General features: G+C 36.9%; 1 long non-coding RNA gene across 3 annotated transcripts in view; it reads left to right on the forward strand.

Moving 5' to 3' along the window:
- The window catches only part of LOC122826751, a 131,629-nt gene extending 114,474 nt beyond the window's left edge, over window positions 1–17,155 (forward strand). For all 3 annotated transcript variants that reach the window (XR_006369861.1, XR_006369862.1, XR_006369860.1), the window contains 2 exons: window positions 16,804–16,863; window positions 16,981–17,155. This is a non-coding gene — a long non-coding RNA (uncharacterized LOC122826751). The remainder of the gene's footprint in view (window positions 1–16,803; window positions 16,864–16,980) is intronic.
- The last annotated feature ends 2,027 nt before the right edge of the window (window positions 17,156–19,182 follow it).

A 19,182-nucleotide genomic window follows, 5' to 3' on the forward strand; every position in this document is an offset into this window, starting at 1 on the left:
AAGTTATGAATAAAAATCCCCTCTGCAATGTTACTGCACCTCAGATATCTCCAGCCATCCCGTTTCTACTCTGGCGCTTTTTTTCACAAGACTACTTTTATGATATTGTGTGCACTTTCTGAACCATTCAAACCCTTTCAACCTTTCATCTAAATATAATAGATTTGATTTTGATTAGCATACTGTTATCTGCTGGCCATTTTGAGTAGAATTGCTACTCATGACCTCATATTTGCGTTTGCCTACACTGTCCTGACCTATAAACACGAGCTGAGAAAGCATCAATAAACTGACCTTACCACTTCTCTCACTGGAAGGTAATAGGTAAAACAACAAAATATGCACTGTAAAGTATTGATGTGTGCATATTTTAAACAATATGTGGAAAGTTTTTCCGTCACATAAAAAACAATATACATATTATATGCCACATATAATGCAGTATCTTTTACAGTTTGTAATCTGTTGGTCAGTGTGTTGCCAGGAACGTTTTTATGATTTGTAGATCGTGGAACACACCATTTATTTTCCCTTCTGCCTTTTTCCACCTTTCCTCCTCTACCAGATCAAATTACGCTTATCTATTCAGTGTAAGAAAAGGTTAGGAGCGCAAATAGGTTTGCTACACATGTCAACAAAGAATAAAAAAAGACAAAGAAAGCTTCTGTGGTCTCTACATGGTATTGATCCACAGGTGGTTTCGGCCTTGTGTGAAGATATAACGCCAAGAGACGCACCGTCGCCTGCTTTTGGCAGGAATGGAAGAGAAATGCAGCTTTAAAAGTAAGAGAGTGTGTAGAGTGGTTGGAGCATGACAGGAGGTGGTACGGAGAAAGAAATTGTGGTTTAAGAAAAGAGGTGGGGGTATGAAAATAGCAATGAAAGTAGCTGGAGACATGGAGCCACCAAAGGGAAAGGTGAAACAGCTTTTTAAGTGCAAATTGATAAGAGGCTTGCTGCTATGGGTGTGAAAGTTACTGCAGAAGAGCTGGATGTGTATTCTGTGTAGGTCTTTATTTGAATGTCTAAAGGCAGATGTGGGGCGTTTTATGACTTCTACAGCATGTTCGGCTGAAGACTATATATGAATGCATGAATTTATAAGATCATATTATAGTTTGAGTTCGTACTTTACGAGAGTGTAGACACTGTGCGTGTGTGTGTTGCGGACAAGATTTGGATAATGGGGAGACGGAGCGCTATGGTCTGTTGGTCTATTGATATTCTGGATCTCTGGCAGGCAGAGGGAACATCTGATTGTGTAACATGGGCGAGAGAAGTTGAAGAGAACAAGGAGCCGTTTTAGGATGGTAGTGTTGAGGGTGGGAGGAAAAAAATACCCTGTACATTAAAAATAAAAGCAGACAGAAGGAAAGGCCTGGTCGGAACTGAAAATGACTGCTAGTTGTAAATGTTTTTTCAGAAGGAATACAAAAGTAGGAATAGTGGGGTTGTAATATCTGATGCACAGTGTTATTCGTGTTCTCGCGTTAAAACTGCAAAGTTGTGCAGGTACTTAATAAAAGCAACATTTTAAATCTGTATTCTAAGGTACATAACAACAATCATGCACCATTAAGACCCCAGTATTTGGAAGCAATTGGAAGTAATCGTCTTTCCGTTTTTTTGTTTTTTGTTTAGCACTTCAGAGCACCCAAAAGCTTTACTATAGTAATAGTAGCAGTACTTCCATTTACTTCCACATATTTTTACTCAAGTAAAAGTAAGTGGTAGCCATCAAAGAAATGACTAAATTACTTATTCAGTTTTTTTTTAAAAAGTGCAATAGTTGATCAAAAATATTCTTTTAATTTATAGCACTAATCAATACTCCTGTTTTATTTACATGTCGTACCTTAAAAGCCTTTATAAAGAGTATTAAAGGTGGTTAAAATGGCTGTCAAGGTTAAAACCTGACATGAAACGACTTTCTTCCCTTTAATGATCTACTGATGACTGAATAGATGGATTACAATCCTCAGTAGACTTTATCACACACACACACACACACACACACAGCTTTAACACCGTAAAGACAGTGCACATTGAGCCATATTAACACACTGGGCTAGGAGTTTTGAAACTTTCTGTATGAAAGCAATAGTAGCTAAGAACTGCCATGGGGCTAAAGGTGATAGATAATTAGCATGATCTCATTTCTTCTGCTTGCTTTACCCTCACTAAGATTTTTCTCCCCTTCATCTGGCTCTGTCTAACCTGCTTCACCCTCTTTTTTTAAAATTTCCTATCATTCTCACTCCCTCTGCCTCCATTTCTTAGTGATCACTGTGTTCTTAGAAAAGGGAAAGAAATACAGTAAGCCGAAGCAGTTATGTTTGATGACCATTCTGAGAATTCACAAGAAGTTTTGTGAACAAAGATACCAGGGAAAGTTAATTTGTAGTAGTTACAAGGAGACCACAGACAATGCTTGTGCAAAGATTGTCAATTAACATTACTGTTGCTTGGTCATTTTTGCTGTTGTGGCGAAATTGTCCACAATTAAAATTTTGGACAATATTGTTGTTGTTTTTTTTACATCATGCCAGGTTGGTTTGGATAGCTTTTGCTCCTTGAAAAAGGAAAGCATCTTTTTACAACGGCAGTTTGTTTTCACTCAGGTTTTCTTTGTGTGAAATTAGTTTGATTCGGAACATTTACGTGTGGCAAATCAAAACATATGTGAACTCTCGGAGATGAAGTACGTTTTCACAGCTCTGAGCAGAACGTTTCGCTACATGTTGTCCTTGACAATTTGATCCACTTCAGTGAAGTAGAAATGATGTAGAATGTCAGCTGCTTTGTTTACACTATAGGGGTGTTTATGCAGAAAATCTAAATCGAGACATTTTAAGCTTTTAGAGTGTAGCTTTTAGAGTCGAAGAGTTTGAGAGAGTTGTGTTTGAAATGAGTCGTACTAAGAAGCCCAGTAGGTGTTGGCCATGCTTCACGTTGTACAGCAAATGCTTGAACCTAGTGAGTGTAATGTCTGCAGCGCCCTTATCCAGCCACCCACAGCCACTTCTGTAACTGTTATTGTAGCTCGAAAGAACAGCCATTAACATATTTACTCATACGTGCAGACATGCAATTATACGTCGCATTTAAGCCTTAGGTAAGCTCCATTGCAGACACCATTCAACAAATCCCAAAGGATACAGTTGGTGATGTACTTATATTTGCTGAAAGTTGGAAGGAAAATGTGCAGAAGCATGTTTTAATGATCAGCTGGTATTTTTAGTGAGACTTGGAACCCTTTCATAACACAAAAACAGAAAATAGCGGCTCAGTCGCTACCCCTGAAGAAACACAGATTTTCCAATGTTCTTTAAGCAAGTTTATTTCAACATTAATAAGTTTCTTCTGAATTTATGAAACCTATTGGTCTCAGTATGAACAATTGCCATTCCAGGGTTTTAACCAGAAGAAACTAAACTCTGATCTTGGGGTTAATGTTGAAATTGTTTGTGGAAAGAAGGACATTTAAATTTTGTCACGATGAAAAACAACTTGAGTTTTGTATGAACTGAGAAACGCAAAATACATTTTGTCTTCTCCTAAGAAAACAAGAGGAGTAGCTTATTTTGATTAATGGAGGTCTCCTCCTTGTGATGAAAAATGATCTGTTGGACCATGTTGCCATCAGGGACTCTTTTACTTTTCTTGTTCAATTTTGAAGTTGCTTAGTGGTGATGGTTACAGCGAAATGTCTAAGATTTGTTCGCTAAGTTGTTGCAGAATTTGATTTTACTAAATACAAAGCGAACATGGCCATCGGTTTAACAGATGAGGGGCAATCCTGCACCCATTTATGCATCCTTTTTACGAAAGAGATGTAGACCAGATCAAAGACACACAAAGGTTTACTTTTTTACAGATATACTGAACGATTTGGTAATTACTTGAGAAAAAAAAACTACTAAAAAGTTCTGCTAATTTTTACTTAATGAATCTGAAAATGGTGATTATTTGGAAGATATTTTTATTTTTATTTTTGGTGATTGTCTTCTGTCTTGTAACTGCACATGCACCACCAAGCCACAGCCATCGCTTGGCCTCATGTTGTAACGGAAGTTCAACAGCTCAGCAGGATTCGTCTTTTTTCAGTGCATCTGAACCACCTTGTGAAATAGAACAACCTTGTTTACTCCAGTTAGGTTCTGCTCATTTGTGCTTGCGTTAGAAGCATCTTTTGGAATATTTCACAATCATCAGTGTTTGAGAAATATAAAATATGAATTTCAACACAATTTTTTATTAGAAAAGTTATTTATAAACCTAACAGGCACATGTAACGGAAAGAGGGGATGAATTCTGCCCTCTGGGTCGTACCTGACCTTTATCAAAATTAACACTGGCTTTCAGCACTTAGTATATGTTTTTTCCCCACAATTTTCATAATGCAACATCACTGGCCTCTGAGAAAGCAAGGCAATTTGCTACAAGTAATTTACATCAATTTAGACAGAGTCTCCCTTAAGTGTAGGTATAATACTTAATTTAAATGTGGGTATATTGTGAAAGGGCAGGCGGGTAATAATTGTTTCTCGGACTATTTTAGGAGAAAATATGCCAAATCAGGTCTCAAAATCACTTCTCCAGAGGTTTAGCATGACAAAAACTTGATGAATTTGCACAACTGTCTTGCAAAAGCTCCTGCAAATCAACCAAATTCATATGCATGGATGCAATTTGACATCAGAATAGTAAAAAAACAGATGTACAATGAGATGTGCAATGCAGTTAACAGCTTCTCTTCTGGCACATCATGTCTCCAAGGTCGGACATTTTTTTTTGTGTGTGTGTGTGTCAGTTGATTTCCCCAGCAGTCCGCATCATTTGATTGAATAGCGTTTTCCCCTCTATCGATTCATTGAGTAAATCTCATAGGGGATGCAGTATTTATGGTGCTTTGGCCTCGGTAACTGCTCCGCCTCTGCTGCAGGTTGCTTTGCAGCCCTCCACCACATCAGGTCCTCTTTAAACTGATTCTGACTTTATCAGTGTCAGGTTGGCCACTGAGGCTAATCTGTTCTGTCCTCCAGAATATCTCTCCCTCTCTCTCATCATTACAAAATGCACTTGAAGGTAATAGCATGGGGCTTTACTATTGTGGTTTGACTTGAGTTTACCATATGATTGTGGTATGTAGTATTATGCCTCTAGCAAAATAAAACATCTTTACCAGTAAACCCTAAAAGGAACAGTTTAGATTGGTAAGTTGTGGTTCTGAAGAGGTTATTTACAATATTAATCTGTTTGACTCGTGTAAATTTATTTCTAACATAGTTCAAATATCATATTGTAAAAATTAAAACACAAACTTAAGTGTATATAAGCTTACACTAACATGGCTAATCAGGTCTTTTGCTCTGTGATACAGATTCACTCATTTAAAAGTCACACATTTAGTCTCAATCTGCCATAATATTATTAATAAAGCTGCATTTGTGCTTATGCTTCAAAACACAGCAGCCTTAAGGTGTTGTAAGATAACATGCATGTCATCAGTATCACATGGTACTTTAGTATTGTGGCTACGTCGAACTTAAGTTTCCATCAGTTTCTAAAGAATAGACTGTATGGCTTATCCAACACAAGATTAATTCAGTCAAATTGGCTCCTAGATTATTCTTCCAACAAATAACTGAAAATATTCACACATACAGCTACTTCTGTAAAAACCGCACTTCGATTTTAAAGGTTTTAAAATTGAAAAATTTTAAGATGGATTATTTTCCCCGCTTGATTAACCCATCACATTACTATAAATGTCAATGTACAGAATATTTAAAAAAAAATCTAAAAACCTTTCTGTTGTTTGGGAAAACATGTCTGTTAAAAACTATTTGCACCACCTATAATGCAGCTTTGCAGCTTTCTGTGCACATCAAAATGGTACTGTGATGACCACGAGTTGCTCAACACTGTAGATGTGTGTTCATACCGTACGTCTGAAGGGCAATAAATTTGAGTTCTACAACAAATCACACAAATCCCATAGTCTGCATGTTATTTAGTTATTTATGCCTCATGGTGAAGTGGCTCTCCACTGCTTCCACTTATTAGTGTCACATATGGAAGATTTCTCCCCCAAGGTTGTCAAGGCAATAAGGAAGTGGGGTATGAGTTTGAAAATATGCCTGACTGGAAGGGAAACTGGAATAAGCAGAGTGAATGAGGGAATATATGTGTGAGGATTTGATTTTGTGTGTGCTCAAGTGCATTGGCTTGTACATATTTATGCATCAAGCATCACTGCTTATTACATTAAAATGAGTCATGCCTCCGATTTATACATTCCGTCAGAAAAGGTTGTGAAATCATTTGTGTCCAGTAATACAGTTACCTCTTTTTGTTTTGTTCCCTAAATGTGTTATAATCATCAACTCATGTCTTGTCCAACTGGCCTCTCTGTATATTCCCAGGATTTTCAGCAACATAAGACAGGAAAATTGAAGGTTAGTGGGTGAAGATGACTAGACACAAAAGCTTGCCATAATGGAGATAATAGGCTCCGGATCGACGAGTGGAGGCCAGTAAATTAATGGGCCTTCCTTGACATAAAGTCCATTTGTTAGTTTTGAAGCGTTGTGACAGTTAATTACTGAGGGTTGGCTTCAATGGACCCCTCCACTAAGGCTGCCTGAGAGGAGAGAAAACATTTCCTGCTACGTTGGAAGACACAATTTTAAAGCTTCAGCTGCTGTGGTCTGAGTGTGATGGAGTGTGGGTGGGTGAGTGGGTCGGAATGCTTTAGAATGTATTGGCTGAATTCTGTAAAGCCTGTATTAAAGCCGTAGATGTATTCAGGCAACAATTTCCTTTTTCTAAGCTACTGATGGACGAGTGAAGAAATTCCCACCTGGATTCACTGACGTCAGGAAGCGCATCCTGTCTTGTTGTCAGACTTTGACTGTAGACCTTTTGTCAGAGGCGCTCCTAGCCTCATAACTCTCTGTTAGGAGTCGAGGATTGAGGAAATGAAATGTCGACCTGGGCGGTTGCCATGTCAGAATCTTCAAATAATTAAATAAGTTAATTAAAAAACTTCCAGTTTGATTGCAAATATAGGTGATTGCAATGATTTATCAAGGCTTTGAGATTTAGCAACCTCTTCTCCATTTTCTGTCTTAACTAAAAAATACTGTATTATTGATATAGATACATTAGACAAAATGATAAAGCTAAAACTTAATGCCATCCTCTTTAATTATCAAGTTGATTAAAGTAGTTAATTTATCTCCTCAATTGTAATAAAACTAAATTGCATAAAAAATCTCTGCAGCTTTCAAATTAATATCTTGACTCACCTAAATCCAAAAAAATAATCATCTAGTGGTCATTTATATTCAGGTTGAGAAACTGTTTTAAGAATTGCCAATTAATTTTTCTTTTCTCTGCGGTCTCTTGCGCAACATTCAGAAGTCTGTTGAGCAAGAGACCGTCTTGATTTTTTCTTCTCTTTTATGGTGCAACAGGTTAGCCCACTTTCATTAAAACCTGAAAGTTTGTTCTCTTTAAAAGCAAAAACTGTCAAAAATATCCCTTCAACAGAGCAAATTAAAATTTCTGTAAAATCCAAACAAGCTTTTCCCTTTGATCGAAGCCAAAGTACGAAGGTTGGCCAGTTTTTGAGAGAAATTCTATTCCAGCTTTTTCTCTCTCTCGCTTTTTTAAGTAGGTCTCTCAATTCTGCAGACACAGTGTTAAAGTTAAACTCCCCTGATGTCAAGCCTAACTAAGGAACTGAATTTCTCAAAGTAATCTTGGTAAAATAATTTTAAAAAATAATAATAAAAAAAAGCTGCTGCAACAGAATCCTAATTTGAGAAAAGGGGAAAAAAAATCTCAGAGGAGCCAAACTGAAAAAAGAGACAGAAATATCTATCCTCCAAAAATATGCCAATGGCAACTGCATGTTGGTGTCGCTCCAACAGAGCGACTCTGTGACTGTTTTAGTTTTGGCTTTCAAATATTTACTGATGATTTTGGATTTTCTACTTGCGCTTTTTGTTTGTTCCACATTATTGCCCCAAATTAGTGAGTAATTTGCATTGAATGAGCACATTTTGCTTTATTTCACGAGACATATGAGGCAAATTAATATCTAGTTATCTAGATTACAATAGGTCCAAATACATTTAATAGCAATCTTAATGATTCTAGTCATATTGACCTGTGCAGTCCCGATTATTCCAATAGATTAGAAATAAATGCAAAGTGTATCGGGAGTTAAGTTCTAGTTTTAACCCTAAAAGATAATATTTGCATTTTACAAGCAACTGCTATTTACAAAACAAAAGCCTGAAAAAGGGACTTTATGCAAAAAAATTTAATGAAAAAATAAAGACAGTCCCTTGGTTACTTTACAAAATCTTTGAAAGAATGCAGCAAAATTAGGTTTATTTATATTTTGTAAAATGCCAAACATCTGCAAGAGGTATGTGACTGAATGAGAGAAAACAAAGAGGAGATCCATTCACGTTTTTATTTAGTTTGAAAAAAGCAAGAAAAAGTCTGAAAGGAGATGAGAAAGAGAAAGACAGAATTAAAGAAGATAACCTCACATTACACTCCGCTTTCCCCTTAAAGATGATCAGTCCTCTTGTCATACAAAGATTGGCAGCATGGCAAAACTTTTGAAAAACTGAACTTTAACAAAACGTTTCACCATGTTCTCTCAAAGCTATAGAGATTCCTTCAGATTCATAACTGAACAAAAAGGTGAACAACGGAGCCTATCTTTTGACTACCTCGCTTTTTACTGACTGTTTCTTTCAGCCAAGCAACAATAGTTAGTGGCCAGAAGACGTATGAAAGATTTAATTTAGCAGTGCAAGGTGTGGAGTTGAACTAAAAGGAAGATTCATCCTGTTTCCTCTGTTATTCGGAGCTGTGACTAAGGAGGCAAACACTTGGAAAATGCATAAAACTTTACAGACTTCCAAGAAAAGAAAAACCAAAGGTAGAGCTGTGGCAGGCAGTCCAGATCTCGGTAAAAATAAGAAGGCAGGAAACAGAACGTGACATGGCATGGAGGAAGTGGGATAAAAACAAATAACTACAAGAGTGAAAATACTCAGTGAGTTATGGCAGCGTTTCATACCTGTTATGTAAGGCGATTGAAAATACTTTTTTTTTTCCTGCTAAAAAGTTTTGCGGGAAAAAACAAGAAGTCAAACAGGATAATCCAAACTCAAAAGCATTTTAAGAAAACGTGTGAATCTAGAACTTGATACAACAACAACACAGAAACTTATCAGGGTTGTAAGACTTACTATTTTATAGAGAAAGTCACTCTGGTGTATATCAAAATTCAATTTCTCATAAAATTTGAATATGTGAGAACAGTAAAGAAAATATTTTAAACAGAAATGCCAGGCTTCTTAGTACCATGCTCATTTCTGTCATTCCTTGCTCGGCTGGGTCTCTCTTTGCATGATTACTGCATCAATGCAGCGTGGCATGGACGCTATCGGACCGCGGCTCTGCTGAGGTGTAATGTAAGCCTGGTTTGTTTAGTTTGATCCATACAGGTCCTCTTTATTGTTGGATCTGCTGTCTCATTACCCTTTTGAGAATAGTCTGTAGATTTTCTATGGGGTTCAGGTCAAGCACAGTAAATCTCTAATCATTTAAGCAAAGAAGAGGAAACGGATGCTGTGAGAATAAAAAAACATATTTAGTATATTATCACAGCACCACTGCTAAAAGTTATGAATGAGATTTTCCATAGACCTTCACATTAAGCAGGAGGGTTGATGCTAACCTTTTAGAACGTTACTTTAGAAAAGCTAGCAATGTTGTGCAAACTTTATCAAAACATACCATCATGCAAGATGTTTTAGATCATGCTTTGATCGACAAACATGTTTATTTAGCTGTTATGGGTGTATTCAACATTTAACTGTGTTCCTATGAGTCCAAGCATGTTGTTCCTGTCATTTACATCCTTAGTTTTTAGCCAAATTGTACGAGAATGTTCAACTTGGGCCAAAAAACCCCACCTTACCCAATCTTGATTAGCTAGTTGAGAGAGTCTGTGTCTGTTGTTGAGCAGAATTAGATAGAGCATCATTGCAATACTAATGATCCACTTACTGTAATAATTAAAATTTTAAAATTATCTTTTCTAGGTCAGAGGTGTATTAACCTATGGCAAGATACCATAATGGTCTATGGTATATTTTAAATAAATAACACAACAAAATAGAATATATAGAATATCTATATGATATTGGTAACAGAGGAGCCAATGTTTAGTGAGTGGTAAAGTCTTCCAAATCATGTGTTAAATTTTTATATTTTATTTTGTGCCTTGCCTTGTTTACTGCAGCAGCTAAGTGCAGAGGACATGACTTCAGTCATGAGGGTAATAATTATGTCCTCAAGGAGGGAAAACATCCTGACACCCCTGATATTTGGATAAACCTGCTGTGTTCTCTAACAGTCAGAGTAAAATGTCTCAGTTTGTTTCTTGTTTATCTTCAAAACATTTGTCCTTCACTAAAGTGACAAATCTGGAAAAAAAAAAAAAACCCAAACATCTTATGTAATTTATTTTTGCAAGTTCTGATTTCATGCAGTTTTTTATTTTAATCTGCCAGGACATATCTGAAGAAATTCATTGTTTTTTTTGTTTTTTTTACATGACTCATGGGCGTATAATTTATTCTCCTGCTTTACTGCCAGGTGTTTTGTAATTTTGTCAGAAATGATGGTGTCCATCACACTTTAAGGAATTTAAATTTCTCAGCTTTGCTTTTTTACTTTTATCATTAAGTACAAATCCCATAGCTACACTCAAATGTCTATATGCAGCACAGTTATTTCCAACGTTATCCAAAGTATGCCACCCTCTATAATTTTTGACCCTGAAGGACCTAAAAAACATAATCGCTTCTATTTCTAGAAAGTCATACTGAGCTTATTCTGTTCCTGTACTCAGATTAACTCTCAACAATTTAGCTGAGGGTTATTATTCAAAGTCTAATTGGCTAAGGTTTAAAAAATGCTACAAATCTCAATTCAATTTTGCCAAGCCTCTTGACACATTCTCAATCTCACACTTTTAAACAGCCTTCTTTTCCCTCAAAAGACTTCAGAGAGCTACCACCGGGCCATTTAAGGTGAAATAATGAGTCTCTGTAAGACATGGAGCATGACTGTGTGAGTGTTAGTGGACGGCACCAAAAATGTCAACAACAGGGAGCACTTCCAGCCTGACCTGGAAGAAGGATGAGGAGCCGTAACTCTCAACCAGCGGTAGAGCATTGAAAGGTTTTACAATGGTTGGCGGCGTGTGCAGCATCACAGCAGAGAGCTTCCTTTCCTCTGGGCAAAAAATGATTGCCTTCTGATCCGTACACAGTCTCAGGACATTGATTTTAAAACTGCAGACTTTGCTCCACCATCACCTCTGCATTCTAGCTCATCGCTTATGTTGAGGACAAGAATCCCGGAGTTTAAATTAGGCCAACCTCTTTACAAGACCTGTGTATTTATTCAAGAGCACAGAGATCTTCATACAACATAAGATGATGGTGTCTGATTATTTGACATATTTAGGATTTGGAATTTGGCTTAGATTAAATTTGAGATTGTACTGAGCCCTGCAGAAGTATTTACACCCCTTAATCTTTGTCCACACCAATTCGACATACCGTTTTGTGCCAGTCCTCTACTCATACCATTTTTACCTTGGCTGAAGAATACCATTCTTGTTAGCTCTCACTAAAGCCTCTTAGGGAGCAATAATGAAAAGAATTGACAAAACGGATTTCTCAATAGAACATCAATGCAGTTTTTTGTGTCCTTGTCCCTCATAAATAAGTTATTTTCAGTGGGAAAACAGCTGATTTTTCAGTTTCACAAGCTTTGACGTTTTCCACCTGCTCATGATTTGACCTGTCGTATTTGTTTTCAGCTGTACATTTCACGCCATTTTACACACCATTGTACATTTTACTTCTTCCTGTATTGCTACAGCCAATGTACTAAAGATATGAGATTCCAGATGGCGTTTGTAAAGCCTTGTGATTGCAAATGTCAAAAATTAAGACTAAGAAGATATGCGTTTGGAAATAGGCGCATTACAGCCTCAAGCTTCAGTGTGTTTTGTTAAGATTTTAAATGGTAGTGGAAGGGAAGTAATGATTTTCATGCCGTATATTTGTAGCTGGACCCTTCAACTGAAAGCATCTCTGCATGAAATTATTCAAATTTTGCCAAAGATTCTCAATTCAATATACAGGCTAGTAATTTAACTGGCCAAGCAAACAAATGAGTGTCATTGGTTTTAAAATTGGAGCTCTGATGTATATTTTTAACCTTTAACCTTCCTAAACGAGGCCAAAGCCTGATGATGGTGGAGTTTTTGTGGAAGTATCAAACATCCAAGATCTGTACAGGATAACTATTTTTAAATAACACACAAATGGACTTTGTTCACAAATTCGTTGCCCTTTGAAGACAATTGATCGCTCTTGAATGCAAATGCAGATACATAAAAAGGAAATTTTAATTGACACTTCATAATTGATTACTTTTAGTTAATCTGTCACACAGAATTAAAGCAAAACACATCGAAGGTTTGTGGTTGTGATAAAATGTGAGAAAGTTGTGATTAATCTAATCTTGATGTTTGACCGAGTTAATATACCTTTCCAAATAAAATCGGACTTTAAACAAAGACTAATATTGTTCTTGTAAAAGTGATGCAAAGAGCAAAAGAGTTTGATGGCGTTTCAGGGGACAAAACATGTATTGGTGACTAAAAATGTGACGCCAACTCACAAGCCCATTTAAAGTACCAACAGGATAGTTGAACCTCTAATTAGAAAAAGTCAACTTGTTGGCGACTTTCAAGGAACTCAGACATGGTCTGAGGTCAAACGTACAAAACCTTCTAATTATTCTAGCAAACGAACAAGTTAACATTGATTGCAAGCTCACTACAAATTAGGCCTTAATTGGTAATCTTCCAGGCTGGTGGGATCCTCCTCCTTTTTGTTTTTTCTGCTTTTATCTGAGCAAGGTGCTTACACTTCCTAAATAGGTTTCTTCTGTTACAGAACTAATCAAAATCAAGGCAATGGCTGAAAGTCTAATAAAACAGTGATACTAGCCATCATTGCCAGAGCCAAAAGCTATTTTGCGGAAATGAAGCATAAAAATAACAGTCCATAACTTAGGAGTTGACAAAAGCTCTCCCAGAATCTTTACACTTCAATGAAGGTTTCTTTTTTCAGTATTTCGTGACTCAGAGCATGCTGTCAGCACTCACACATGTGCACACGTTGGCCTGCAGAGGCTCTTTCCCATTAGTTAAAGTGATTCATGAGGACCTGTGTTGGGAACTGATGATTCGTAGCAGCCCAGATGTCATTCAAGGATCCCCCTTTTCTTTATTCACAGCTTTAAACACACACACACACACGCACACACACACACACACACACACCCACACACATGTGGATGGAGCCACCCAACCATTCATGTTCATCCCCATGTTATCCATTTTCATTTGTAAAATTTATACCCCACTCTGTAGCTCTTGGCCTCCTCCTTTAAATCCATAAACTGATATTCTGTATAAGCCAGAGAGAATTTGTGTTGTTCTCTTTCCAAATGATTGGTGGTTTACACTTTCACAACCAGGAGTTGACATATCTGTCTGTGGGTCAAATGGCTTATTACTGGATGAACCATAAATCCTTTCAATGATTGGCAGAGGATCAGAAGTGCTAGGCAGGCATGCTCACAGAGGTATAAAAAACAGCTCATGAAGTCCACTGAGAGGGCAACATCTTTCAGTGGTTTGTTTGATTGATATGGTGTATTTGACAAAGATTCTTGTATATGTAAATGTATAGTTTAGTTTTAATCATTTTCTCTTCATGTCTAGGCTTATCTGCGGTGCTGTGAAATAGGGTTTGCCTACTTATGCAATTCCCATGAGTTTTTGACACTTACATGTTTCAGATAATCAAAAAATAAATAAAATTGGATAAAAGTGACCTCTGTAAATACAGCAAGTGGTTTTCAAATGATTTCTTTCATTAAGTAGAGAAACGTTATCTAACCTACCTGGACCATGTGTGAAAATTAAATCCCAACTGAACATAATAAGTTGTGCATTGTCAGAATTTAAGAGCTGATGGTTTGCAGTGAGCTTTGAATATCACCACAGAGAAAAAAATATGCCCCATTCTCCTTTTGCAAAAATATTTTAATTCAGCCATATTGGTGTTAAGAGTGGTGTTTGATGCCAGTACAGTATCTGAATCTTAAATGCCACACTATGACTCGGCCGCTTCCAAACCGACATTTTTTCACAGTAGCAAACTGTGATTGCAGGCCTCTTTTCAGTAATGTTGAATTTTAAGCCTCTAAATATTCAGAAGAGTCTTAAACTTCAAACTGAAGAACACATGGCTGTGCAATAGTGGCGTTAAAGTTATGTTGAGCAGATAAAATGGCATTTGTACAGATGAACATAATGACATTCTAAAAAATATGATGAAAATTAAATATATTCATCTGTACCTCCTTTAAAAAAAAAAAGAAAAAGAAAAAATGGAACAGCTTCTTTCGCGATGTTTATTTTAAATTCCCGGTTTGCTAATAACTGAATTCTGGTTAAAAATAAATAATAAAAAAAAAACAACAACATTTAGATAAAAGAACTTTTGAGGAAGAGAGACACCTGTCTGAGTTTGTTTGAGCTTCTGTGATCTTGTGCTTTAAGTTGAGATGAGGCCTGAAATAAACTGCTGGACTGATTCAGCAGTTTATGAGATTGTTTTGATGAAGAGCAAGCAGAGCCTGTGGGTGAGGCTCTCAGATTATTTTCCAAGTCTAGTTTTATCTCTCGCCATCAGTCATGAGCGCTGGGTAATGATCAAAACAAGAAGATGTTGGGATATGGGATAACCTTTTTTCTCCAGGGGGTTTCTGCTCACCCGTTGGAGACGCTTTGCGTTGCTCAAAGGTCCACCACCAAAGGTGCTGGTGCAGTATCAGATAAAGATGTCTCCTGGACCTAACCCTCGGTAGGGGGTTCTGTTCAGATATTACTTCGAAGAGGCCGCGAGACACAGCAGCAACTTTCTCAAGGGATTTTGTTTCTAATCTGCAATGGGAATGGATCGGGATCTCTACAGGATTTATTTTATCCATAGCCAGGAAATGTGATAACGCCACCCAAACCCAGAGCGCCTGGCCCTGTGACAAAGTTATTCCGACTGGCAGGGCAGATTGTTATTTAAGCCAAGTTAAAAATCAGAATTTATGTGTGAGGGACTCGTTTACTGTACCCCTCAGGCAATCCATGCCTTATGTTACCCAGTGGGGTTCTGCTGGTTGAAGGCAACACATAAAGAAAAAGGACTGAGTCTAGTAGAGGTAATGAGTCATGTTGCTCTGAGCACTGGAGGTGGGACAGATGGGACCATAAAGTCTAGACTGATGGAGTTTTTTAATGTGTCCAGAGTCTCATCTTGTTTAAAGCCCTTGTAATTTCTGCCCACACCTTAAGGACAATAACACTTTCTCAATTCTAAGTTCAGGTTTATGATTGTAGGACAAGGTTAGGCAGATTATATTCGTACTATTCTGAGTTACCAACAGGCATTTGGAAAGGACAGCTAAGTGGTAATAAACTGTAGCAGGTAACGGCGTCATCAGTTTCTGTACGACTGCTGGCTAAACAGGTGGTTTGAGTGCAGGTATTCTTTATAGAAACCAGAGTAATTTTTTGTGCTAGCAGCCAACACAAAATAATGGAAAGTTGAGTGGAAGGAAAAAGTGCAGTACTAAACAGATGTACAAGTAATGGGGATATCGGCATCCCTTTTTTGGAAAGTATTTGTAAAGAATTACATTTATTAATAAATTACCATTTTGTATTTTTGTAATATGTGTATGGCATAATTATAATTTTAAATAATAAAAATAGAAAGCAGGTATTGTATAACTTGTTTAAATTATTTTAACCAGTCTGAGTTACAGCTTTCCACTAACTTTAACTATTTTTACGCTTTAGATTTTCCTAAAGCTGATTTTAAGTATGCTATAGTGGAGTTTATTCCTTTTCTTTTTTTTTTTTTTTTTCTTAGATTTCAAAGTAGTCTTATATTTCCAAGGAATTGGGGAAAATTGTCTCTCTTCAGCTCCAGGCATTGTGGTATCAATGACGGTTTTCCATCTGGTTTGAAAGCACATCATAGCTCTGAGCTGGAGCTTTGAGAAGTTTAGATTACATTTAGTTTTCAGATGACATCTGTCATCTTGGTGTTTCTAGACCTCTGTGCTGCTTTTGTCACCATAGACCCAATTTTTCCGCTTAGGGCTTACAGTTGGAATTAAGGAATATTCAAATTTTCAGTTTCACTGAAGGATTGATTATCTGAAAGTGTTCATCTGTCTTGTAGTGTCCCTCAGGGATCCATCCTGAGACCTGTCCTTTTTCCCTTTCAAATGCTCCCTGTATGTACCTATGAAGTACGATGCCACGACTGAAAAAAGAAGCTTTGGTTTTTGGATCAAATTAAAGTTTGGATGGCATTTAGTCTAATAAAACTGAATGAAGACAAAGCAAATGTCTTGCCTTTAGGAGTTTGAACCTTCTGCATCTTCATCCTTTTTTAATACTTACATCTGGATAAAGGTTTTAACTTTAATAGACAAATGTTGTCCGAAATCAATCGTTTTTCTCCCAACAATGATTGCAAAGGTGAAGCTTTGTTATGTTTTTTGATAATTTTGAAAAGACAATCTATGGTTTTCTTTCATCCATAGGGACTTCTTTGTACTGCCTACTGGTTTGTCGTAGAGTTGGCGTTGAAATTTAATTTTATGGTAAGTTTTTACCTCTTTAAAAATGAACCAGCACTGCATTATCTCTATGACCTTTTAGCTATACATACTGCAGCTTGATCACGAAGGTTTGCTGAACTATATCTTGTGGTTCCCCAGATTCAGATTGAAAAATAGTGGAAGCCAAGCAGTAACTTCTCCAAAGCTGCAGAATGGAGTGGCGTTGCACTTTAGGACCGTTTCCTTCGTTAGATATTTGTAAAACTCACTCTGTATTCTCTCTCTTCTAAAGTTGTCTAAATTGATGTCAATTTTTGACTATGATTTTATTTATTTATTTGTTATTATTTTATACAGTTTTTGGTTTTTAAATTAAATTGACAATCTGAGAGCTGCCTGCTCTCAGAATGGCGAGGCGCGTCTCCTGAGCTGACTTATAAAGGAAGAAGTTTGTGAAAACAGACCAGTTGTGTCTTGTTATAATTGAAAGGAAATTAAGTAATATGCCAAAGTCAGCTCATTGACTGTAGTATGCCTTTTTCTTTCTTTATTTATTTAAAAGTAAAAGTGGCAACACTAATGCAGCCGGTGAAGGAAGAGTTACCTCAGAGTTGGTGTTAACATTATCAGTGGAAGCACACAAGAGGTTAAGATTTCTAGATAAATATGTTCAGTAAAGCGCAATAGAATCAGCCCTCGGCATGCAGTGGTCAAAATTATACATTTTGTGAATAAAACAAACAAATAAAAGTAAAAAAAAAAAAAAAAACCCCACACACACACACACACACAGATGAGCAACGTTTTGGCCTTAGGAGAATGAGATTTCAAAAGCAAAAGGCGAAAGTGGGGTTAAAGCAGAACTTTGAGTTGATCCAGCTTGTAAAACCAGTGATAAACGAGCAAGAATCTTAAACAACCTGAGGACCAGTGTTTGCACTGGACAAAATGCTATTTACTTGTAATGTAAGCTGGTTTGCTGGCTCTAATACCACACATGTAAACCCGCACGCGCACAGCCAGCAGAATAAAATGTCACTGGTAATGGTCTTTTTCAACTTCTTTGACTGTGACATTTAAAAATCTTTGGAAAGGTAAGACCAGTTTGCCCGCGGGTGGCGCTGAGAACAGCAAAACCAGTCACATTATTGTTTGCAATTTTTAATTGCTAAATTGAGAGTGTGAAAGGAGATTAGATTAGATTCGAGTTTGAATCTTTCAAAGAAACTCAGGGAGGGAAACTGAAAAGCCGTTTGAACTGAACTTAAACTCTGGCATCTGCATTTTTCCGTTTTTGAAGCAGCATTGACTTTTGCATAACACAAAGCATTTGGGGAAAAAGAGAAGCTGCGATCCAAAAAGCCCTGTTTTACACCCTGCATTTTTTGCAATTTTAATTAATGTATCTTAACAGAAGTAAAAGACACTGAGGAAAAGTGCATGTGGGTTAGAAAACCTCTTTATCGCCTCTTATTCATGTACAGACTACATTTTCAACAAAAAAGCAAGCAGATGAAAGTTTTACAACAGACACAAGTTGTCTTTGTTCTCCAGGTCTTTTCATTTTTCTTCTTCGTGTAAGTCAGCAGAACCAACTAAGAACCAACCATTTATAGGGTCAGCTAGACCGCTGAGAAAGATGGAAGTGGTTTTAACGATAGTCTCAAACAAAGCCGCCACTGTCAGCTCTCCATTGAGCTGAGCCACTGTGCTGAAAATAATGAGTGTATGCATCCGGAACTGGCCATGTTAGCAGGAGGAAAAGATGAGATACTGCTAGAGAATTTATGGAAAATAAAAAAGGTTCACATTATGATATATCATGAAAGCAGGGCAATTATGCATTAGCATAAGTGACATCTTATTACACATTGACATGAAGGCTGTGGCTGTTTTAAGACAATTCCTCATGTCAATAGATGTTTCTTTTTTTTATTTACAAAACGATATTCAACACCTACATCACCCGTGGACAAACTAATAACGGAGGAACAACAGACCAGTTACCATGGAAACGTACATTAATGCATTGTGCAAAGAAGGATATCTTGTAAAATGAAAATTATAACAGACGACCATATGCCTATCCTAAAATTTCTTTTTATACAGCATGATAACCTAACCATTTCTCTAGTCAGAGACTTCTTTGTGTGCTGCAACATGGACTGCAACAGGAAATCCTTCCTTCCAACCATAATAATCTGTACTGTCTATTTGGAACTTAGAGGAAGAGTTTGCACTAAAGATAATTTTACTTGCATTGTTAAAAGTAAATACTTTAATTGATAATAGAGTAATGACAATATTTTTATGGTTAAAATCTTTTCTGAATTGTGAAATGAAAATGCATAAAATAACCAA

The sequence above is a fragment of the Gambusia affinis genome, linkage group LG23 (genome assembly GCF_019740435.1).
Source record: "Gambusia affinis linkage group LG23, SWU_Gaff_1.0, whole genome shotgun sequence".
NCBI classification, from domain to species: domain Eukaryota; kingdom Metazoa; phylum Chordata; class Actinopteri; order Cyprinodontiformes; family Poeciliidae; genus Gambusia; species Gambusia affinis.